Source organism: Pimephales promelas, chromosome 17, assembly GCF_988280905.1.
Source record: "Pimephales promelas chromosome 17, fPimPro1.hap1.1, whole genome shotgun sequence".
Classification (NCBI taxonomy): Eukaryota; Metazoa; Chordata; class Actinopteri; order Cypriniformes; family Leuciscidae; genus Pimephales; species Pimephales promelas.
In genome coordinates this window covers 2,286,054-2,312,134 of record NC_142785.1, presented here as the reverse complement: position 1 = coordinate 2,312,134, position 26,081 = coordinate 2,286,054, and the positions used below count along the sequence as shown (strand labels likewise).

At 37.6% G+C, this 26,081-nt stretch overlaps 1 long non-coding RNA gene across 1 annotated transcript; it reads right to left on the bottom strand.

The window, feature by feature from the left end:
• Positions 1-365: 365 nt before the first annotated feature.
• On the bottom strand, positions 366-26,081 carry LOC120480885 (uncharacterized). Its single transcript, XR_005623186.2, has 5 exons — positions 23,683-26,081; positions 23,324-23,430; positions 17,147-17,263; positions 15,092-15,159; positions 366-1,191 (listed from the first exon to the last, which is right to left on the bottom strand). It is a non-coding gene; the product is annotated as an uncharacterized LOC120480885 (long non-coding RNA).

The following is a 26,081-nucleotide window of genomic DNA, read 5'->3' as shown; positions in this document are numbered from 1 at the left end:
TTTATAATAATATTTCACACTTTTATGTTATTTTTGATCAAATAAATGCAGCCGTGGTGAGCAGAAAAGACTTCAAAAACATGGTAATAAGCAACTAGATACACTCTAAAAATGTTGGGTTGTTTTAACTGAATTTTGGGTCAAATATGGACAAACCCAACTGTTGGGTTAAAAAAATGTCATTACATTTTTTTTTCCTCAACTGTTGGATTTGAAAATGCAATTTATAAATTTAACCCAACAGCTGGGTTTGTCCATATTTGACCCAAAATTGGGTTAAAATAATCCAGCATTGTTTAGAGTGTAATATTGAGACTTGGACCTTAAACTAAAGTGTTATCAAAAATACATTTTTTTTTAAAAAAAAATACACGACTCCAAACTTTTAAATGCTATGTCTGTGCATTTGTAATTCCAACACAGTTTGTAATTGCAATTCCATGCCATTAAAAATTCATTTTATATTCACAGCTTGGCACACTTATAAAGACTAGATTCTTCACATGAATGTGCAGAAAACTCAACCCTCACCTCAGAGACCCAGACGGGGGCAGAGGAAATGGTGGAATGACTGAAAGCAAGTGACAGAGAGTCAAATACAGATAAAGAATGTGAGAGGGATTGAAGGAAAAGAGCTATGACTTCAGCGAGCTCTGCATCTGTAGAAGCCATTAGGATGGTCTCTCTCATAACGCTGAACCAGATGAAATGTCTCGCGAGCTCTGCCATCGAGTGGGAAAGACTGATGAAAACCAGTGGTGATCGCCATCAGTGTCACCTCTTCTCAGTGCTCGAACGAGCTATTCCCAATTTCAATCAATATGTCTTATTATTGATTACTGCAATAAAATCGAGACTGAGGAATTTCGCATATTAAATGTAGCCGTTCCTGAGTTTTTCATTGCGCAATAAAAACAGCAATATATTTTACTGACATTCTGGAAGAAAACGTCAACTTCAAGGGTTCTTAATGAAACATCAAAACACAAGTTTGAGGTGTACTTGAGGTTCGTCCAGACCTGATTTGTCCCGAAGCAGCTCACACCCTCACGAACCCTCAGGACAGCTGAGCGGAAACAGAGACAGCGATGGAGCGGCCCATTCTGTGGGCAGTTTCCCAGGAGAAGCCCATTAATATTCCAGAGAGACGGCGTGCAGGGAATCTCTCTCCTCCGAGCCCAATGGGTGGTCCTTTCAAATGCAAAATAAGAACACAAAATAAGGATGAAAAAGAGGAATCTGGCAACTTCCCACTTCACTATAACAAAGAAAGCATGAAAAAAGCATAAAGCATAAAATAAATGCATGCATGCACGACCAAAGCAGGTGGACTGCGGTATCATTTACGGAAATACAGGATTTGATTAACTAACAAAGATGATGTTTGATTCACTGCATCATTGCAAAAACACCCACTGAATTACAATGTCGGGAGAGTCAGGGGGAACTGGGACACTTCATGGTTTTGGTCAATATGTTCTGAAAATGTTCATCCTCAAGATTAGAAATTTTGCCTCAACAGTCTTTACTGTCAGAAGTCATAATCAAAGCAGTCAGATACTTTAAATTTACGTACTGTATGAAGCGCTGCGCTGTTACACTACGTGAATAGTTCAATAAAGTTGTTTGCGCACAGAAAGTTTTCTCATCGTTAAAGTAGTCACTCGGACTATTTTAACGATGTCTTCAATAACTTTCTGGACCAGCAGCTCTCAGATTTAATCAGAAATATCTTAATTTGTGTTCGGAAGATGAACAAAAGTCTTGCAGGGGTGAACAACATGAGGGAAAGTACACTGGGTTGTTTGAACCCAAATTTGGGTCAAATATGGACAAACCCAAATGTTGGTTTAAAAATGTAATTTAAAATTTTAACCCAACTTCAACTTTCACATTAAACTGTACATTTTTGAATCGCATTTTTAACCCAACATTTTGGTTTGTCCATATTTGACCCAAATTTGGGTTAAAAAAAAAAAAACCAGCATTGTTTAGAGTGTACTCTCCCTCATGTTGTTCAACCCCGTAAGACTTTCGTTCATCTTCCAGTATGTTTTAGAGTGTATAATTACTGACAGAGTTTTAATTTTTGGTGAATATAAGTACTTTATACAGACAATTTCCTTGTAATATACATGGTGATACACAGCTAGTTATGCACTCTAAAAAAATGCTGGGTTGTTTTAACTCAATTTCGGGTCAAATATGGGCAAACCCAAATGTTGGGTTAAAAATGTACAATTTTTACCCAACTTCAACTTTCACTTTAAACTGTACATTTTTTAATTGCATTTTTAACCCAACATTTGGGTTTGTCCATATTTGACCCGAGTATATATTTACATATTTGACTTCCAGTATTTTTTAGAGTGCAATTACTGACAGAGTTTTTAATTTTGGGTGAATATAAGTCAAATTTATAGTATAAGTATAATGTAGTTTATGTAGTATAAGTACTAATAAACAGACAATATCCTTGTAATGGTGATACGCAGCTAGTTACACTCTAAAAAATGCTGGGTTGTTTTAACTCAATTTCGGGTCAAATATGGGCAAACCCAAATGTTGGGTTAAAAATGTAAAATTTTTAACCAACTTTAACTTTCACTTTAAGCTGTACATTTTTTAATTGCATTTTTAACCCAACATTTGGGTTTGTCCATATTTGACCCGAGTATATATTTACATATTTAACTTCCAGTATTTTTTAGAGTGTAATTACTGACAGAGTTTTTAATTTTGGGTGAATATAAGTCAAATTTATAGTATAAGTATAATGTAGTTTATGTAGTAAGTACTAATAAACAGACAATATCCTTGTAATGGTAATACGCAGCTACACTCTAAAAAATGCTGGGTTGTTTTAACCCAATTTTGGGTCAAATATGGACAAACCCGAAATGTTGGGTTAAAAATGTAATGTAAAAATTTAACCCAACGGCTGGGTTAGTCCATATTTGACCCAAAAATGGGTTAAAACAACCCAGCCTTTTTTTAGAGTAAAATGCTGGGTTGTTTTAACTCAATTTTGGGTCAAATATGGAAAAACACAAATGTTGGGTTAAAAATGTAAAATTTTTACCCATCTTCAACTTTCACTTTCAACTGTTGGGGTAAAAAAAAATGCAATTTATAAATTTTACCCAACAGCTTGGGTTTGTCCATATTTGACCCAAAATTGGGTTAAAATAACCCAGTATTCTTTAGCACTCTAAAAAATGCTGGGTTGTTTTAACCAAATTTTGGGTCAAACATTGGGTTAAAAATGTAATTAAAAAAATGTAACCCAATGGCTGGGTTTGTCCATTTGACCCAAAATTGGGTTAAAACAACCCAGCATTTTTTAGAATGTGCTACTTGGACCTTAAACTAAAGTGTTACCAAAAATACAATTGTTCATTTTTAATTCATTAAATAAGAGGAATAATGCATTAGTAAATGTTGAAGTTAAGATTAAAAAATACTTATATCTGTGTTTGATTACGGTCCATTTTATGGGAGGAGGAATTGTACTTGCATAACCCTGTTATGAGTAATTTATTTAGCGTTACAGTCATCCCTGCTCTCTCATAAACAAGCAACTATTCTATTGACGAGGAAAGTAATTATTCCGTGGCCTAATTTTTCGTTGCCATAAAAAGCCAGTCTACTGGGTTGCATCTGCATCGAACTCATTAAAAACATCAGGAGCAAGAATTTGCCTATTCAAATTTCATCCCCTGGGGCGAACTTGTTTGCTTATGCTGCGCTAAACAGAATACAGTACGAAGCTTAGCTAAAACGCATGATCTCTCTCTCCATCTCTGCTGTATAACTGTATCTGGACGTTTCCACCTCGACTCCGGCAACATGCGGTCCTGCTATACCCCTGTGTGTCCCGAAGGATCTCACCCCTGCGCCTCCACATAGCATCATTGTCCCCCAGGAGCTCCACAAAAGGGACCATTTGACCTCTAAACACACCCCCATTTCCTCTCTTTTGAAAGTGTCCTGGCCCACAGAAAGTCTCATTGCGACTCAAAGGAAACTGTACATCAATAAAAGATGGCCAGCCAAACCTCATAGAAAAAAAAGCGAAGAAAAGCACTCGCATTTCAAACCCAGCTGAAATTGACGGAGTGGGCCACTCGCTCCCTAGCAACAGACGCCTACAGCACAGGAAGCTACAAGTTCACAGTTCAGTTTGGTGCGGCCGGACTCTGAGTTGAATAGATACCCGAGGCCATTATTCTAACAACTTTTAATGACACTTTGAAATATGTCATGCCTTGAAGGCACAATATGTACGATTTTTTGCATTCAAATATCCATAAATCACTCGAACAATGCTATATATTTTGTTGACGTGTGTACTTGCATTATGCCAAATGTTTACAGCAATCCAGAGAAATAAGCTGTTTTAACCAAGCAGTGTAACAGCCCGTGTGATTAACGACGTCATATCCACGGTTTTAACACCAAAGACTCAGTATAACCTGAGTTTCGGTTCATTTTTATGATGCACTCGAGTTTACTGAGACCGAGATAGCATTATTTTACAAAAGCCCAACGTTATCGTGAGTTTAGTTTTTCAGTTTGACATATCTGTATGACCAAAATGATATGTTGGCTTTAATTCACTTTTTTATGTTAACAGGTTCCATAAATTCACTTTTTCATGTCAACAGGTTCCACATAACTGGGTTACGTAAAACATAATCTGTTCACGTACATTTAACATCATGGAATAAGTCATTTAAAGCGACCCAATTAAGCTTAAATGAACACTGAAGCAGTGTTACAGTTGATTAAGAGCCCAACTAAAACACACAATGATCATCATAATGATGACTTGCAAATTCCGGTTTTCTCCTTCAGTGATGTTGCTTGTTGCCATCAGGTGTCTTCAATAATGATCAATAAATTGTTCACTTAATTATCTCATTAACTTTAACACTGCTTCAGTGTTCATCGCTTAAAAGTACTTAATTCCATGATGTTAAAACCAATTGCGTTTGTTTAACGTGGAACCTGTTGACGTAAAAAAGTGAAATTTAAGCCAACATATATTTTTTTGAGTGCTCGCCAGAAACTGTCATGCAGTGAGAGCACTCTCCACAAAAACACCTGAATAATAGCGCACATTTATCCAGTATAACGTTTTTAACGAATTTTACGAGGTGGCTAATTCGTAACAATTCGTACGAGTGAGCGATTAGTATTTTGCTAAATCGTACATATTTTACGAATTAGCCAATTCGTACGAATTACCTACCCCTGACCCCGCCCCTAAACAGAACCATCACGCGGGTTTAGACAAATCGTACAAATTCGTACGAGTGAAGTCGTATGAATTAGTACGAATTAGCCACTTTTGAATCACTCGTACGAATTGGTCGTGAGATAGCGTAGGTATAACCAGTGCTGCTATTTATATGTTTTTAAATGATAAGCCATATTTGAGGTCGATGAATGACCTCAATTTTTTTCTGCGACTAACCAACTAATAAAATGTTGGTCGACCAATCCTCTTCTAGTCGAATAACGGTTAGCCGAATATTAGGGGGCAGCTCTAATTTTGTACTGCATTACAGTACAAATCTCAAATAATATGGATAATATAATACCAATAAAATAAAACGCCACTTTAGAGCACACGTTCATACGTTTTTGAACACACTTAAGTTGTTTATAATATAAAAAACAAACTTTTGGCTACACTTTATTTTAGGGTGATGTAGTTACATTGTACTTAAGCATTGGGTATTATTAATTAACATACTTATTATAGAGTTAGGATTTAGTTTAGGCTTAGTTACTTGTAAATTATGCACAATTTATAGTACATATAGCAAAGCTTTGGTATTACAACCCTCTCAGTTTGATATTTCTTTCACATTATCATATTAAACTGATCCCGATGACACCAAGTCTGGCATTTAACACACATTAACCTGATGCAAAACCCCACCGGTGTCTCGTAACCAATCGTGACGTGGCAAATGTGCATATTCAAATGAGATTCGACAGCTACGATGGATATTTTATGTTCCATGGAAAAAGTAACCGCACCTTTAGAACCGAATTTTCATTTCTGAGTGAAATAATCATTTAAACCGTGGCAAAAAAAGTGGGTTTTTAATGGCGTTGTACACTGGATTCACTTCCCCTCCCCTCCCATTCCCCAAAGCACCTTATCAAAGGCTCATTATGCAAAGGAATCCTGAAAAGGAAGTGGTTTCAAGGTTAGAGGACACTTCTTTTTATCTATCTGCCATTTAACTGCTGCAGTCCACAGGAATAATGCAAATGTGTTATCTCAAAATGAAACCAAATAGTCGAAGGCAAAAGCGTGTCATCATGTGTCATTACTTCAGCTGATGTCGGCCAGCATTAATGCGCACAAACTTCCCTTCACACCAGCCGATGATATTCTGATGGGTTCAAATGATTCAAGAGTATAACCCAGCTTGGTGGAAAAACCACATGGTCTGAGCGGAGCAGATGATACGTGGAGGGAGACATCACACGTGTGACACGGACAACATCTCATATCTCAACACAAATAAAGCACAGCCATCCACCATATCTTCCCATTCCACTCCTCGCATCTTTCCCCGGCTACACACGTATCCCGTTACGGTAGAACGCCTATGATCAGTTCACTAAGTATGATTACATTTAAACGCAGGCTCTCCCAGCGTCGGCTCATGTGGTAGAAATAACATCTTTAACCAGGGTAAATACACACGGCCCACAGTCCGCACCTCCTCTGTAACCCGGCCCGATTCAGAGGCTGGAAGGAGTTTACATTGAGAGGCCGGTTTCAAACAACTGATCTGTGAGTCTGGGTTCAGGTTCAGGGTTCAGCGACTTCGCTGGAAGTTGTTGGGAAAAAAAAAAAAGCGTTTTCTGCACACGTCTGCAGTTTTGGAAAATATGCCGTGTCTAAATGTAGCGATGATGACCTGAGCTGTCCGGAGAGATAAAGGAGCGAGGGAGCTTTAGCGGGCGACATGGAAAGGTGTGGACACTGAATATGGGAGGAAAGCTGTTTGGACTGGGGGCTTTTACCATGACGAGTGTGGGATTTATGGGGCTTCCATCTGATACACATGCCTGGATTACTGAAAATGTGTGGCAGCACCCATTACTAAAATAAAGAACTTCCACACCGAAATGATTCATAATCATTCGTTGTATTTTTAAACTTGGTCTGATATTATCTAATATTTAGAAGTCGCATACACACAGTACAGGGGTAGCTGATAAAAATGATTTTGTGGTGAAGTGAAGTGAATACTACAGAAAAAAAAAACAATGAAATTTATTTTCTATAGTAGTGCTCATTTCAATCGTGTAGAAATTGTAAAATTACTCAACTTAAAAAGTGTGGTCTGCTTCGGGTGGTTATATTGTTTGAGTGAAATGTTGTAAATAAAACTTACTTCATTTCTTGTGTTGGTTTCACTTAACTTAGTTAAGTATAGTTTACTTAATTCTATGAGTGAAATTTACTCAAAAAATATTACTCAAACTTAAAGCTACACTGTGTGATTTTTACCCCCATCTAGTGGTGAAAAGGTATATGACCATCCAGTGAATATTAGTTTCTGTTCCTCTCAATTCCGATTTCGTTTTAACTCCTACGGTGGCCAATGTAGTCCAAGATTAACATTGCTTCCAGTTCGACCTCGTCCATGAGTGTTAACTCAAACGTAAACGCGAAAGGCGAAGCTTGAATTAACGGGTATGTCCCTCTTTGGCTAATGTACTTTCAAGATGGAGGGGCAACATGGCGAACCCCTTACCCGTATGTATTTCCAATGGCATATTATACACTCACGAGAATACTTTATTACTTGAACGAAGTTAATATACATTAATGAGCACATATATTTTTGAAAGAACTAAGTGTTTTTAAACGTTTTAGATAAGAATAAACTAAAAGAGTTACACAGTGTAGCTTTAATAAAATTAAGTCAATTTTACTCATTGTTTTTTTTACAGTCTACAGCAAATCTTGAATGCGCGATTGTTCGCAAAATGCAAACTATATCATCGAACAACAATATATTAAAATATCCAAATCTATCCGCATATTCATGTAAAACATATAGCAAGAACATTTGATAAAACTACAGTATTTTAATGGATTTTATCGCACAGCTTTTTAAGTAAATGTTTATATATTTTCACTAAATTTGTTTAGGCTTGGCGCTTGTCATAAACTTTGTTTATAATGAATTCAAGTATAATTCTTTTCTATTTTTTAGATGTATGAGATGTTTTATATCTTTTAGCTTTGCTCTGAATACCAATACATGTAAATGATTTGATTTTAAGTAAAACGCATGTTTGTTTAATTCACCAAGTGTAATAATAAGAATGTGACTTAAAGGGATAGTTGACTTTGAAATAAATTTTTGGTATGTTTTATCGTACCTCAAGGGCACCCAAGATGTAGGTGTCTTCGTTTCCGCAGTATTTTCAATTTTGATATTTTTAGGTCAAACCGTTCTTGTCTGTCAGTCATATAATGGAGGTCTATGGTCACCACCTCAAAGAGCATGCACAGAGAAGTCCAAATTAAACATGATTTAATGACTCGTAAATGTAAGTACACATTGATGGCCTAAGACACGAAACGAGCGGTTTGTGTGAGAAAACCAACATTTTTATATTGTTTTACCTCTTGTAACAACAGCCACGTCCAAGTGATCTGAGGCTGTGGGTGCTTCGGTCTGCACGAGCGTTTACACAGAGATTTCACAAGTGTTGCCCTTCACTGTGAAGATCTAAACATATTTAGATATACAGGAAATTGCAATGGAAAACGATTTCGATTTTTATATCAACAGATGTTGATTTTTTTTTCACAACCGCGCAATAGATCACTTCCGCTTGCGCCGAAGGAAAGCGCCTGCGCCCTCAGATCACTTGGACGTGGCTGTGGTAACAAGAGGTAAAAACAATATAAATACTGTTGGTTTTCTCACACAAACCGCTCGTTTCGTGTCTTAGGCCATCAATGTGTACTTACATTTATGAGTCATTAAATCATGTTTAATTTGGACTTCTCTGTGCATGCTCTTTGAGGTGGTGACCATAGACCTCCATTATATGACTGACAGACAAGAACGGTTTGACCTAAAAATATCAAAATTGAAAATACTGTGCAAACAAAGACAGCTACATCTTGGACGCCCTTGATGTAAGATAAAACATATGAAAAATTAAATTCAAAGTGAATTATCCCTTTAAGCACCAATGTACTTTTTTCTATTTTTCCTCTCAACAAACACAATTTTGACCCGGTGCGACATCAGAGCGAAAATACGGAACACACTATTCATCTAAGATGTATTTAGTTTCGTGTTTATACTGTGGATTGTGACATTGACACTCCCTCCGTTTCCTCCTCGGAGAAAACGCCTCCTGACCGAACAACACGAGCAAGATGTCTGACAGAAACAAATGTTGCTTCTGAAGAACTTCACAGTTGTGGAGTAACACAACCAGGAAGACATCTGACAATCAGGAAGAAACACACACACACACACACACACACACACAGGAAAACACGTGTATGCAAACATAAATCATCCGCATGAGGTTATCTCACCCTGACCTCCATATGCAGAAACGCAGTTGCTTGCACAGCTGGTGAGGCCACTGACTCACTGCAGCCCCGACAGATGCAAACATTACCCATAATCCCCTATCACCAGAGCATACGCTCTTTGTAGTCGCCCCAGTCTTGATGTCTTGCACTAAACACTGCAAATGTGAGCTGTTTTCTTCTGACGGACAGAGACATACGGACACAGACCTCATCGAAGTGTGACCTACTTAGTAAATATGATTGTCCTTATCAATATTTTTGCATAATAAAAATACATCATAGTTGGAGAGCAAAATGACTTGAGATATAAAGTATCAAAATAAGATTAATATTAAGTGAGTTTATGTTTAAAACAAGACAAAATATCTGCTAATGGGGTAACGGAAAATTAAAACTTTAGTTTAAAACTATACAAGTTTATTTTTCTTGTTTTCTTGTTTAAAGCATAAACTCACTTAATTTTTATTTTAAAAAATTAGGAAACAACACCCTATATCAAACGTGATTTTGTTTTCCAAGTGCATGTATCTTGATTTGAGAATGTTACACTGTAAACAATATTTTCAAGATTTGTTATCACAACATATTTTCTTTTGTCAAATTCAACTTTATAATAATTTATTTAGTTCAGATAACATATAATTTTGAGTTTCTGATGGTTAAATTAATCTCCTTCATTGGATTAACTCACTTTTTCCAGTTCAATGAACTTAAAATTAAGGCAACCAGGTTACTTACTAATTTTTTTTAAGTTAAACCATCAATATTTTTTACAGTGTAGATGTTTGTACTGGAAAACAAGACTAAAGACAATGTGCATCCACATATTTTACACTGCAAAAAGGTACAAATCATTCTTAAATCAAGATGAACTTGGGAAGCAAAATCACTTAAGGTATAAAGTCTCGTCTCCTGAATTTTTTTTTATCAACATGAAGTGAGTTTATGCTTAAAATAAGACAAAATATCTGCCAATGGGGTAACGGAAAATTAAAACGTTAGTTTAAAACTATACAAGTTTATTTTTCTTACCACATTCGCAGATATTTTCTTGTTTAAAGCATAAACTCACTTAATTTTTATTTTTAAAAATTTAAGAAACAACACCCTATATCAAAAGTGATTTTGTTTTCCAAGTAAATGTATCTTGATTTGAGAATGTTAGATGTTTGTACTGGAAAACAAGAAGCATATAAAAATCTAAAACAAGCATAAACTCACTTAATTTTTATTTTTAAAAAAAGCAAAATCATTTAAGATATAAAGACTCTTCTCCTGAATTCTTTTTATAATTTTTTATCAAAATTAAGTGAGTTTATGCTTAAAACAAGACAAAAATACTACTTTTTTTTTTTTTTTCGCAGTGTACAATGTGTGAATGCACAAACACACACTCACACCACTCTCCAACCCCACAAGTTGCTGGGCTTTATGTCTTGACGGTGCATATATCACTAGAGATTAGCAGAGGCATGCACTGCACAGCCAACAGATGCAGCAATTCGTCACTTTTTATCTCTTCCTAACACACACACACACACACACAATTCCAAACACTTTCACCACCTGATGCACTGCGTGAACTTTATGTGCTTGAGGAAGAGTGTGTGTTTGTGCAGGGGGTGGTGCAATATAACTTTTTTTATTTTTTGTTTCATAAACCACAACTTGTTAGCCTCACAGAGATCAGAGACCGCCACGACTCACACTATCGGCCTCCCTGGAAGATGAGCTGACACTGATTATAGCCTGTGACATCTCTGAGACGAACAGTTAACCAGACGCTGGGTTTCACACGCATGCACTTGATCTGCTTTCACCTGAGGATCTTTGGCCACTCGTTCACAAAAGATTTAACAATTAACCCTATACAAGCCTGTCTGTATCATATTTGAAAGGCCTCCAAATGATCAAAACTTTGCTGAAAATCCTGGTACACGTCCTTCTGCCGTCTTTTAGACTTTTTTAGCAAGTAAAAGTCATTTTAGTACACTGCAAAAATTTAATATGAATGAATATGTTAAATCTAATCAATAAAATTGAGGCAACAGATTACAATCAAAATTAGTAATTAAATTTAACAAATTAGAATTGAGTAATGATTAACCAAATTAATTACTTAAAAGTTAACCATTTAAAATGAGTAGAATTAACACATTTTTCAAACAAAAATATCAGAATAACCGACTGCACTGTAAAAAATAGTATGACTGAATATAATCAATAAAATTGAGGCAACAGATTACAATCAATATTATTAATTAAAAATTAGAATTGAGTAAAAATTAACCAAATGAATTACTGAAATATTGATTATGTTAAAACACAACCAACACCATCAGATCACCTTATATAATTGTTCATCTGGCAGTTATAATTCACGTACACTGAAAAAAAATAATATGCTTTATCTAATCAATAAAATTGTGGCAACATATTACAAGCAATATTATAAATTAAATTGTACAAATTAGAATGAATTAGAATATTAATTTGATTAACTATTACTCAATTCTAATTTGTTCAATTTAATAAATAATATTGCTTGTAATCTGATGCCACAATTTTATTGACTAGATAAAGCATATTCATTTTTACAATGTATAACAGCCAAACAGCATCTAAAGCTAATGATTTAAGGGTCAAAAGCCCAACTAAAAACACACACATTGATCACCATAATGGTGGCTTAAAAATTAACTTTTAAGTAATTCATTTGGTTAATTATTACTCAATTCTAATTTGTAAAATTTAATTAATAATGTTGATTGTAATCTGTTGCCTCAATTTTATTGATTAGATTTAACATATTCAGTCGTATTCACTTTTACAGTGTATACTTATTAAAACGTCCACCTTCAGCTGGTGAAATATTTACTGATTTTAATAAAGTAAACATACACTTATATTGTATTTTTTATATTAGTAATATTTCAAGATGAAAACGTGGACTGAAGCCATTCAGCTTCACCTAATGCATCATTTTTTAGAAAAACTTTCAAATATGTGAACATCAGGCTCTTGAGCAAGGTTTATTTGTATTTGTTGTTATATGTTTTAAAACTACAGCTTTGATTATACAACTAAGCATTTAAATGTCATCTTACACTCTAAAAAATGCTGGGTTGTTTCAAATATGGACAAACCCAAACGTTGGGTTAAAAATGTAACAAAAAAAATGTACAGCTGAAAGTGAAAGTTCAAGTTGGGTTAAAATTTGAAATGACATTTTTAACCCAACATTTGGCTTTGTCCATATTTGACCCAAAGTTGGGTTAAAACACCCCAGACTTTTTTTGAGTGTATCTAATATGATGCATGAAAAACCATGCAAAATATATATAAATAAAAAACCATGGAGAACCAGTTATACAGAAGGTCTTTCTGTGAGTGTCTTCAGTGCGGCCCTAAAACATGGGCTTAAAATATCCCACACCAGCTGAACAAAGAAAGACAAGACACCAGGTGAGCACAAACAGGCCTGTTTTTGACATTTAGCACTGGGTTTCTGGAGCCCACTGACAATGAGAAGGACAGCAGGAAAGAAAGCCATGGAGAAGTCAGTCTCTTCACACACATCTTCACTACAAACTAAACAAATAAGGTTTTGGCTCAGTAAAACAATTAATGCAATCATGCATCAGTTTTTATGAGGTATGGCAAGTTCTCATGAAATTATACTTTATTTTGGACATTCTACTAACTATAAGTAACTTCACAACTACATGTAAGCTAACTTGAGTTTTAGACTGTGGTTAGATGTTAAGGTTTGGGTTTGTAGAATAAGTTGACATACTTGCAAAGTCACGTATAGTCAAATGACTGCTAGTTGACATGTAGTTGCAAAGTTACTTAGAGTTAGTAGAATGTCTAAGTGGACTATTGAAAAAGTGTTACCATAATTTAGCAAATACATTTACATTTTTGCACTCAGCTAAAGGATTATTAGGAACACCATATTAATACTGTGTTTCCCCTTAATTCTACGTGGCATTGATTCAACAAGGTGCTGAAAGCATTCTTTAGAAATGTTGGCCCATATTGATAGGATCGCATCTTGCAGTTGATGGAGATTTGTGGGATGAAGCTCCCGTTCCACCACATCCCAAAGATGCTCTATTGGGTTGAGATCTGGTGACTGTGGCGGCCATTTTACTACAGTCAACTCATTGACATGTTCAAGAATCGATTCGAGCTTTGTGACATGGTGCATTATCCTGCTGGAAGTAGCCATCAGAGGATGAGGACATGGTGGCCATAAAGGGATGGACATGGTCAGAAACAATGCTCAGGTAGGCCGTGGCATTTAAACGATGCCCAATTGGCACTAAGGGGCCTAAAGTGTGCCAAGAAAACATCCCGCACACCATTACACCACCAACACCAGCCCGCACAGTGGGAACAAGGCATGATGGATCCATGTTCTCATTCTGTTTACGACTCTACCATCTGAATGTCTCAACAGAAATCGAGACTCATCAGACCAGGCGACATTTTTCCAGTCTTCAACTGTCCAGTTTTGGTGAGCTCTTGCAAAATGTCGCCTCTTTTTCCTATTTGTAGTGGAGATGAGTGGTACCCGGTGGGGTCTTCTGCTGTTGTAGCCCATCCGCCTCAAGGTTGTGTGTGTTGTGTCTTTGCTGCATACCTCGGTTGTAACGAGTGGTTATTTCAGTCAAAGTTGCTCTTCTATCAGCTTGAATCAGTCGGCCCATTCTCCTCTGACCTCTCGCATCAACAAGGCATTTTGGCCCACAGGACTGCCGCATACTGGATGTTTTCCCCTTTTCACTCCATTCTTTGTAAACCCTAGAAATGGTTGTGTGTGAAAATTCCAGTAACTGAGCAGATTGTGAAATACTCAGACCGGCCACGCTCAAAATCGCTTAAATCTCCTTTCTTTCCCATTCTGACATTCAGTTTGGAGTTCAGGAGATTGTCTTGACCAGGACCACACCCCTAAATGCATTGAAGACACTGCCATGTAATTGGTTGATTAGATAATTGCATTAATGAGAAATTGAACAGGTGTTCCCAATAATCCTTTAGGTGAGTGATTAATATCAACATAAATGAGTGGTGGCATTGAAACCAATTAATCTTGTTTAGGCTACTTCAGTTCAAATGAATAGTTGGTATAGTGCATGTTGATTGTACCTAATAAACTCAAAGAACAAGTAAGATATTACAGGCAATAGTCATTGCTCATACGTTAGTGTAAACCATTATTTAGCCACGCACATCGTAATCAATCAAAATCTGTTGCACATATTAAATCTGTCTTGAAAAGTATACGCATTATTGCAAAATCAGTTTGCAGAAAACTGCTTGGTTTGCATCAATCTGCATGAACTTTCTCCATTTTCCATCCGCTTTCCCCTCTCGTTCTCACCCAGACCAACGGACTCCCATTTCTGACCTCAGTCTTGCTTTCTTACTCTTTTCAAGCACAACAAGACCAAAACAACATTTGGTCTCCAGATTTACCTACGGTTTCCTCATCCAAGCCGACGTCAGAGCGCCTCCTTGATTATCTCGTCCATGCTTGAACACCACTGGAAAAAAAGAGCAACCAAGGAACGGTTGAGAAATTGGAGAGAAGACCATTACTCAACCGACAAGTATAGTTGCGCATGGAAAGGGATATCCTTTCACAGGTCAGTGCTTTAAAGCTGGCAAAATCTGCTATGTTATTAAATCTCATTTAGGAACAGACACCACAATCAGAAAGCATCTGATAGTAATAAAGAGGCAGTGGAAAAAAGTCGAGCGCGTTTGAGACTGAGATAATAAGAACATCTTGTGCTTCGTGAACAGAAAACCGACCCGCTCCCTGCAGAAAAAATATTCTAATCAACGTCTGTAACTTGATGATTTTGATCGCTACAATAATAATTGAACTGATTGACTCCACAGAGTCGTTCATTTGAAAGGTCATTAGCTTTGTCATATTTTGCTCCTGTGTGAAATGTGCTGAAGTTGTATTTATTTTGGAATAATTCACACACTCTCGTTACGCAGTCCTGTTTTTAATCTCAGCGGTCTATCAAATATGCTATAATATTTTCATTGTTAATGCCGAGGACAGCCAGAATGATTAAAACACAAAACAGGAGCAACCGTACACTCTAAAAAATGCTGGGTTGTTTTAACCCAATTTTGGGTCAAATATGGACAAACCCGAAATGTTGGGTTAAAAATGTAATGTAAAAATTTAACCCAACGGCTGGGTTAGTCCATATTTGACCCAAAGTTGGGTTAAAACAACCCAGCATTTTTTAGAGTGTACATTTTTTAATTGCATTTTTAACCCAACACTTGGGTTTGTCCATATTTGACCCAAAATTGGGTTGAAACAAGCCAGCATTTTTTAGAGTGTATGAAAAACAAGTGATATTAATTTTGACAATGAAATTACTGCCGAAATGTTGTTGTTTTTTTACACTCTAAACAATTCTGTGTTGTTTTAACCCAATTTTGGGTCAAATATGGACAATCCCAAATGTTGGATTAAAAAAATGCAATTTATAACCCAACAGCTGGGTTTGAACCCAAAATTGGGTTGAAAAAACGAAGCATTTTTTAGAGTGTAAGGCAAAAAAGTAAATTATGACGATAATGAAAAAAATAATCAAAACTTTATATTACTCGCATTTACACATGCATGATGCTTGTTGAAGAAAATTAGATGCAATTTTTAAAGTAAAATAATGAATATTATATTTGAAATATGGACTATACTAAAAGACTTAAATTAAGCAATTTTCATCTTTTAAAGCTAGTTTATTCTTAGCTAAAAACACTTAGTTCTTTCTAAAATATACGTGCTCATTGATGTATATTTAGTTTGTTCAAGTAATAAAGTATTCTCGTGAGTGTATAATACGCCATTGAAAATACATACGGGTAAGAGGTTCTGATGTCGGTCGCCATGTTGACCCTCCATCTTGAAAGTACATTAGCCAAAGAGGGACATACCCGTTAAATCAAGCTTCGCCTTTCGCGTTTACGTTTGAGTTAACACTCATGGACAAGGTCGAACTGGAAGCAATGTTAAACTTGGACTACATTGGCCACCGTAGGCGTTAAAACGAAATCGGAATTGAGAGGAACAGAAACTAATATTCACTCGTTGGTCATATACCTTTTCACCCCCAGATGGGGATAAAAATCACACAGTGTAGCTTTAAGTTAGACAAGATTCAACTAATTTTAATTTAAGTCAGTTGAATGTAATTGAAGTTGAAATTACTTAAACATCCAAGTTGATTGTATATTACAGTATACAAATAATAATGCACTGTTACACTGTAAAAAAAATATTGTTGGTTTAACTTACAAAAGTAAGTAACCTGGTTGCCTTAAATTTTAAGTTCATTGAAATGGAAAAATTGAGTTAATACAATGAAGGAGATTGATTTAATCAACAGAAACTCAAAATATTATGTTATCTGAACCACATAAATTATTTAAGTTGATTTTACTAAAGAAAAAATGTTGTGATTACAAATCAGGAACATATTTTTTTTTACAGCATGATACCTGTAGAAATGTATCCGTTAGCATTCCCATTCATTTCAATGGCAGTTGCTCGGCTGGTGCAGAAACCTCCAGATGTGAAATCTGCCATCAGCCAATCGCCTGTCATGTGACCAATCCCTATGGAGCAGCAGAAAAAGAACGTCATCATTGAATAGCCTCTGACATCACAATAACGTGGAAATTCCAAACTAATTGCACTAGCACCCGTCCTGAGCTCGCATCAAAGCAAGTATGGGGAAATATGATTACTGTGAGAGCCCTGAAATAAGATTAGACCACTGGTAAAAAAAAACTTCTACAACATAATAAAGAAGAAAAGAAGATATTTTGAAGAACCAAACAGTTGATGGACCCCATTGACGTCCATATATGGAAGGTCCACGGACCATATTCATATTTAAAATATCATCTTTTGTGTTCAGCAGAAGAACAATCTCCATTCAGGTTTGGAACAACATGAGTAAATGATGACTGAATTTTCTTGGGTGAACTATCCCTTTAAGTATAAACCCACACAGGCGCGCACACACCCAAACACATGCATATGCATGTGAATCCGTAGAGCACCTCGAAAGGATTCTCTCCCTCGGGACGCCTGATGATGTCATTCTCATTAGTCATAATGATTGACAGGTAAGAGGGAGTTTGAGATGAGTGACAGTCACTCGTTTACCCTGGTTGGGTTTCGCCTCACGTGTACACCCCCCCTCCCAAACCTTCTAACAGGACATCGCCCATCTGGGTAGGGGGTGGATGCCAGTCCCAATTCATCCATCAGTCATTGAAGAGGAGAGTTAGGGGGTCCTTTCAGTCCAGTGAGAGAGGGTGAGAAAAAGGTCATCTGCTTCTGACTCACAAAATGAGACATGATCCAAAAGCCTGACATGTGGCAGACAGAAGACTGGGGAAGGATGAATACAACACCAAGCATGAAATATCTTCCTAAATATTTTGAGAAGAATGTAAAGGGATATTTGGTTGCATCTGGTTCACCGATAAACCATTACTTTGTGGAAAGTGTTTTTGATATTTGAAGAAATAATGCAATCCAGAAGTTTCTGGCCCCATGTCGTCTGTACAGAATTGTCATGCATACAATTTCCATTGTACACCAACAGAAAAGATGAAGCACGTTCCAAAATTGACAAAATGTCCCCACAAAGATGGTAATATCCGAAATGTTTGTTCTTGTGGGAACATTTTTGGCCCCTATGAAGAAAATATTATAAAATCACACTAAGTGATGTTTTTTGAAAATGTAATAATGCAGAACGTTTACTATGACGGGTAGGGGATAGAATATACAGTTTGTACATAAAAATCATTATGTCTATGGTTCCCATACAACATGAACATGTGTGTGTGTACTTTACTATATTTTGGGGACAAATTTTTACCCTGAAGTGACCAAAACCTGACAAAATCTTCAAAAAAAACTCCCTTTACTGTGCGTTCACACTACGCAAATAGCGCGTGACATGTATGTGCACATATATGTTGGTTGTCTTTACATTAAAATAATATTTCATATAATCTAGATATGGAATAAATAACATTCAATACAAAATTAACATGTCTCGTATATTGAAATACATGTTTAAGAGATAAAATTTTGCTTTTTGTGCATTAGTCCCACACCAGGCATAATTTATTGAAGCATCTAGATACTTCACCACGTGAGCAAGCAGCAGGCTCCTGATTGGTTAACGCGGCGCGAATTGACACCAAAGTAATTTTTTTTCAACTAGGGCAGCAGACGCGAATTCGCGTCAAACGTGTGAATGCACAAATAACACTAACTAAATCATTCGCGCGTAACACGCCAGACGCTCAATTCGCGCAAATTTTACGCGCGAATGAGGCATACTCGCGTCTACCGCGCTCTTATTCGCGCCGCAGGAATTTTTACGCGCGTAACGCGTCTTTGCATTGACTTAACATTGAAATCACTCGGGCCTGATGCGCTATTCTCATCCGGTGTGAACGCACAATTAGGGATGTCCTCATTTGTAAATCCAACCCGATCTCACGGGAATTCGTACGAATTTTACGAGGTGGTTAATTCGTACGACCTCACTCGTACGAATTAGTACGATTTTGCTAAATCGTACACATTTTACGAATTAGCCAATTCGTATGAATGACCTACCCCTGACCCCGCCCCTAAACATAACCGTCACGTGGGTTTAGACAAATCGTACGAATTCGTACGAGCGAGGTCGTATGAATTAGTACGAATTAGCCACTTTTGAATCACTCGTACGAATTTGTACGAATAGTTAAATCTGTTATAAAAATTAAAGGTTTTTAAAAATGTAAAAATGCAGAATGTTTTGTGTGATGGGTAGGGTTAGTGTAAGTACAGTACAGTATAAAAACCATTGCATCTATGGAATGTGCACATTTTTAGCTAAGTAAACGTGTGTGTGTGTGTGTGTGTGTGTGGGGGGGGGGGCGAGTTGTCCATCTAGATTGCAGATGAACTAACTGGTATGAACATGATGGACGTAGTGAAGACCTGGCAACCCGACTGCTGTGAGACTCAGCAAGTCTCTTTCTCTCACTCATGCACATATGCACATACATCTGTTCCACATTAACACATTAAATGCCTCAAAGGTGTTTGAAAACACTGTGGTGATCAATTTCATCTTGAAATAATCTGTGGTTTCGATTGTGCCAAATTCTAATTCATAGTGCGTACGCATCAGAGAGATTTACTTCAGAAAAGAGTCTCTCAGCATATACAGGTTAGAAAGTCTCGTCGCACCGAATCACACCGTCACAGATGCATCTTCAATATAAACTCATACAGTGTGTGAATGTCCTTACAGATTGCTTCACACATCATAGTTTGACAGGTAGTGTTCCTTAAAGAGTTTGTCACACCATTTGTCAAATGTCAGATTCTAGCATGAGTTATGAAGGCCACCTAAAGCTATGTGACATTCAGTGTGTATGGCCCTTTATGGTTGCTATGGGAAGTAGGAAGAACAATGCAACTGGACGACAGCAATCTGTCATAGGGGTTAACGTAAAGGACCAGAAAGAGGATCCGAAGATTTCACACCCATCATCAGTAATAAGAAACAATGTGTTGTGTCATTTATCAAAATCACATCTGACTGCTCTCTGTCAATTCGTCAGTCCATTCCGCATCCATCAAACTCACGTTCGGTTTCCAAAACGTCTCCACCCTTATGTGTTGCGCTGTCCACAAATAGTTATTGAATTTGACAGAATTTTAGGCACAATGCTCTATCACCTCCCACTGATCTCACATTCATCATTGTCAGCTCTACTAAACGCACACGCTAGTCAATGATGTGATAGTGGAACTCCTACACACGAAGAAAAAAAAAACATTCGGATGAAATGTGACAATTTCACATGTCAAGAGAAATTACAAGACAGATCTCCATGCACTAACAGTGTGTGCGTTTCACGTGATGAATGAGGAGTTGATCCATCAGGGCCCCAGACAGTCCAGACAGGCCCACATGCTGAGACCCACATTCTCCCTGACCACCCTCAGAGAGAATTGACAGGAAATGACCTCAGTAGCAACCCTCTCAATTATGGTCATATCCATTATAACTGGCTTTTATAGCATGGCATCATCACTCCACACAAAACAACAGATGCACTTTAGTCAGACCAGACATGTTGTCAAAACAGACATTTAATCCTTTTTGATAGACTACTAAAGACAATGCTTACTGACAATACAAAACAAGAGCATGCATGTTTTCTGATATGTTCGTTGTTTTGAAAATGGATAAAACATCACACTTGCTGAGCCTAAAACACACAGATAATCTATTGGAACAATCAGTGAGATGGTCAGAAAACAATTGGAAAACCATTAGAGAGGAAATGAGGTCAATACCGTGTTTTTTTACTTTCATAATGATGATGGCAATATGATTATGGTATGTGGTTGTTTTGTAGCTTAATAGTGAGGCCGGATGACAGTATATTCTGTTCAGTCAAGCATGATCGCTCCCATCCGCTAGTATGTGATTAGCGTTTTGCACTTCCCGCCACCCGAATCTCTCACACACCTGTAATTGTTGCCGATTAAGTTTAGGAACTTTGGGGTTGGATTTCTGCATAACCACTTTCCTACCGTTGTCTCTTAAGATTACTGTTCTCACTTTCTTAATAAAGTTTTGAGCAGTGTCTTTGTTCACAAGTGGGCCGCCTCCAGCTCTCCTGCAGGGAACTACCGGGAGTGAACACCGATCGTTTCCTCAATTCTCCAAAAATTCCATTCCCGTCTAATTGAGTCGGGTTCAGAAACCATCACAGGCCATGTAGGATGTGTTTACCCCCAACTCCATCACTTCTTCAAAAATGAGACGTCATGCCAGCCAACAGGCAACTGATCACTTCCATATGCGCTTGTTGTCAGGTTGGACCCAGACGTGCCCCTTTCCATACACACATACACACCACTCCTCATCCCCCTTTCACCACACGCCATTGGAAATAAGAGGAGCTCCCTCTGCACTTCATAGTCTCCTACCTCAGATGAAGGCTGTTTAGGATAGCCCCAACAGTTGAGGGTGAGGTCATTACCGTGGATGTTTTGCTTCAATTATTGGGATTATCAAGTATGTACAGTGGATATTAACCAAAAGAAACTTTATCTGCCACCTCAGCCCCAAGTCTTAATCCAGGACGGTCTTCTAGGCATTTTGTTCCCACGACAAAACACCAATATTCCCTGTGCAAACAAACGGAGAGGCCTTCGCCTGCTTCTGCTCAAGCTCCCCTTGATGGCAAATAATCACCACCATACACCTCACCCTTAATCAAAACACCCCTGCAGACTGACGATGGTAGATACCTGCTTGCTTAGAGGACACCCCACTACTCTCCAGGCTTTGAGAAAAAGGTTAACAGTGAGGGGATTATCAAAGCAGACTGAGAGAATCCCACGTATTGGTTTTAGAGAAACCACGGCACACCCTTCTGGTAATTCCAGCATTTTTTACATTCAGATGAAACAGAGATTGAGGACATGGAAACAAAGATGCATATTCTCCAGGCCACCAAATCCACCTGTAATTATGAACGCTTGTATGAAGAAAATCCCCACCCAACAGTTCATTCTTTTCTAAAGCGTATATGCACAGAACCACCTCTTTGACTTCACTCTTATGCAGCGGACATAAATTTCGAGGGTTATCACTGTCAGATTGTGATTATGAGGAAATCTTGGGAAGCAGCCACCACCACAAGCCTTTCATCTAAAAATTTGACCATGTTGTGCCTGAGTTATATTCTGACTGAGAATAGCAGGGAAAAGACCCTTTTATTTTGAGCTCTTGCGTCAGCAGTCGCAAAGTACCCTGGCATGATTTGTGAAGCTTCGTCTGGAAACAACCAAAGACGTTGCTGGCTCGTAGATTAACTTTAGAGTCTAAAATTATGCTGGAGCACACCCAATGCTACCTTATCAAACCAAGGTTTGGAACTGAGTGTACAAACTGTGTAAAGTCATAAAGTCAACTGTGCTCCAATAAAAACGACTGACCTGGATTATGCCCTCCCAATGAATCATCTCAGCTTTGGTGGAACCTCATATCATGTGGAGACTTCAAATGATGGAGATTGTTCAAATTGGCTCAGAGTATCAGAGGTGAAAGCCAGTCACTTGTTACGGTCCTTAATACCAGACCTTCACCACAGTTCAGTGGTCTGGCAATCGCATCCATATTGAGGAATCAACTCATCTGGACTTACTCTGCATACAGTGATACAACATCTTTGAATCCAGTGGGGGATAAGGTTTCACAGAGCTCATTTGCAAGAGAGGTTCAACTGCCAAGAGAGAAAGTAGTTGAGTGGGACGCTGAAGCCAACAATGATTTTAATAGGAAACATCCGTATATGCCAGCCGTTCACCAACATTACACTAATTGCCCTGTTTTGAAATCATTGTCTTGAGCAATACTGCGATTGGGAAGGTAGAGAAAGAGAGCGCGGAAGCTTGTGCAAAATCACAAATGTGAAGAGAGATGCGTCTCCGAAGCAAGCGGGATGATGTGGGAAAGAAATACGCTGACTGGAGGGGGGCTGAAAGAAGCAGGGGGTAAAAAAGTTAGGGAGAGTTGATGAAATCTTGAAGATAAAGAAAGGCCAAACTTACGTTTGGGTCAGTTGGTGTACCTTAGTGGACGTTCTGTGCAACCCAGTCTGCACTCGCTCAGCCAGGATCCAAGTCCTCTAAATCAGTCGGCAGTTTGGGATCTCACATCATTACCATTTTGAACAGCCTATAAAAGAATTTGAAATGGATGTCTTGAGAATAATAAAGAGCAAAGGGAAACAAATGCCATCAAGGAAAAAAAGCTGTGAAAGAGTCCAACATACTGTATAAAAAGCCTTTTTGCATGAAGATGTGAAAAAGATGTGAAGACTAGGTTGGAAAGAGACTTGTGAGGTTGAGTCGTCAACCAAAGAACCAAAGACAAGGTTTAGACACCAAAAGCCATGTCAGATGAGGTCATTCTCCAGTGTCCTCTCACCTTGTGAAGTTTCCTGGTCCAGAAAGGGCGTATTGACGTCCTGTAGTGCTGAAGCCGGATCTGGGGCTCTGTTATCCATGACTCCAACCAGAGTCCTCACTTTTCCCCAGGTGTGTGGCAGAAGAACTGAGGGTTTTGGGCTCGTCATATGGTTCTTATCCTTCTATTTGCCATTAGCATTGGACTGCAGCCCTGACACTTACTCTCTGATCTGCAGTTGATCCGGCTCCAAAGGCCGTAGGGGCTTAAGAGCAGAATATGGGCTCTGCCTGGTAATAAGTTTGATGGTGTGGGGGGTCCACTATAACAGTTCTTCCTTACCTGCAAGCTCCTCATAATAAAGGTGCAAATGAGGAAAAGTTGCAGATCACCATGCAAAAATCCATGGCATATGGAAGAATGCACTGTTTTCCCTTGATCAGCTGATTTCTCTGAAATAACATCTTTCCAGATGATAACCTTTTGTTCACAGGGAAAGAAATAACCATATATAACCATTAACCTCTTAAAGGGTTAGTTCACACAAAAATGAAAATTAAGTCATTAATTACTCACCCCCATGCTGTATCAACCCCGTAAGACCTTCGTTCGTCTTCGGAACACAAATGAAGATATTTTGTGATATTTTTAACGAAACTTGACGGCCCAGAAAGTCAATGAAGAAAATGTTAAAATATTCCATGTGACTGCAGTGGCTCAAGTATAAGTTTATCAAGCGACGAGAATACTTTTTGTGCGAAAAAAACAAACAAAAATAACGACTTTATTCGACTATTCCTTTTCTTCCTTGTAGGCCTGAGACGAGAGTTCGAGAGATTTCCACGACGCATGCGCGAGAATTGCGATCTGCTTCAACTACTTCAGTTCAGTTCTCGCGTGTCGTGGAAATCTATAAGTATATAAGTATAAGTTCAAGTATAAGTTTATCAAGCGACGAGAATACTTTTTGTGCAAAAAAACAAACAAAAATAACGACTTTATTCGACTATTCATTTTCTTCCTTGCAGGCCTGAGACGAGAGCTGAAGAGATTTCCACGATGCATGCGCGAGAATTGCGATCTCCTTCAACTACTTCAGTTCTCACGCATTCGTCGTGGAAATCTATAAGTAAAAGTTTCTAAGTATATAAGTATAAGTATATAAGTATAAGTTCAAGTATAAGTTTATCAAGCGACGCAAATACTTTTTGTGTCAAAAAACAAACAAACAAAAATAACGACTTTATTCGAATATTCCTTTTCTTCCTTGTAGGCCTGAGACGAGAGTTCGAGAGATTTCCATGACGCATGCGCGAGAACTGAACTGAAGTAGTTGAAGGAGATCGCAATTCTCATGCATGCGTCATGGAAATCAATAAAGATAAGTTTATAAGTATATAAGTATAAGTATATAAGTATAAGTTCAAGTATAAGTTTATCAAGCGACGCAAATACTTTTTGTGTGAAAAAACAAACAAAAATAACGACTTTATTCGGCTATTCCTTTTCTTCCTTTGTAGGCCTGAGACGAGAGTTCAAGAGATTTCCACGACGCATGCGCGAGAATTGCGATCTCCTTCAACTACTTCAGTTCAGTTCTCGCGCATGCGTCATGGAAATCTATAAGTATAAGTTTATAAGTATATAAGTATAAGTTCAAGTATAAGTTTATCAAGCGATGCAAATACTTTTTGTGTCAAAAAACAAACAAAAATAACGACTTTATTCGACTATTCCTTTTCTTCCTTGTAGGCCTGAGACGAGAGTTCAAGAGATTTCCATGACGCATGTGCGAGAATTGCGATCTCCTTCAACTACTTCGGTTCAGTTCTCATGCATGCGTCATGGAAATCTATAAGTATAAGTTCATAAGTACATAAGTATATAAGTATAAGTTCATGTATAAGTTTATCAAGCGACGAGAATACTTTTTTGTGAAAAAACAAACAAAAATAACGACTTTATTCGGCAATTCCTTTTTTTCCTTGTAGGCCTGAGACGAGAGTTCAAGAGATTTCCATGACGCATGTGCGAGAATTGCGATCTCCTTCAACTACTTCAGTTCAGTTCTCGCGTGTCGTGGAAATCTATAAGTATAAGTTCATAAGTATATAAGTATAAGTATAAGTTCATTTATAAGTTTATCAAGCGACGAGAATACTTTTTTGTGAAAAAACAAACAAAAATAACGACTTTATTCGGCTATTCCTTTTTTTCCTTGTAGGCCTGAGACGAGAGTTCAAGAGATTTCCATGACGCATGTGCGAGAATTGCGATCTCCTTCAACTACTTCAGTTCAGTTCTCGCGCATGCGTCATGGAAATCTATAAGTATAAGTTCATAAGTATATAAGTATAAATTCAAGTATAAGTTTATCAAGCGACGCGTATACGTTTGTGTGAAAAAAAACACAAAAATAA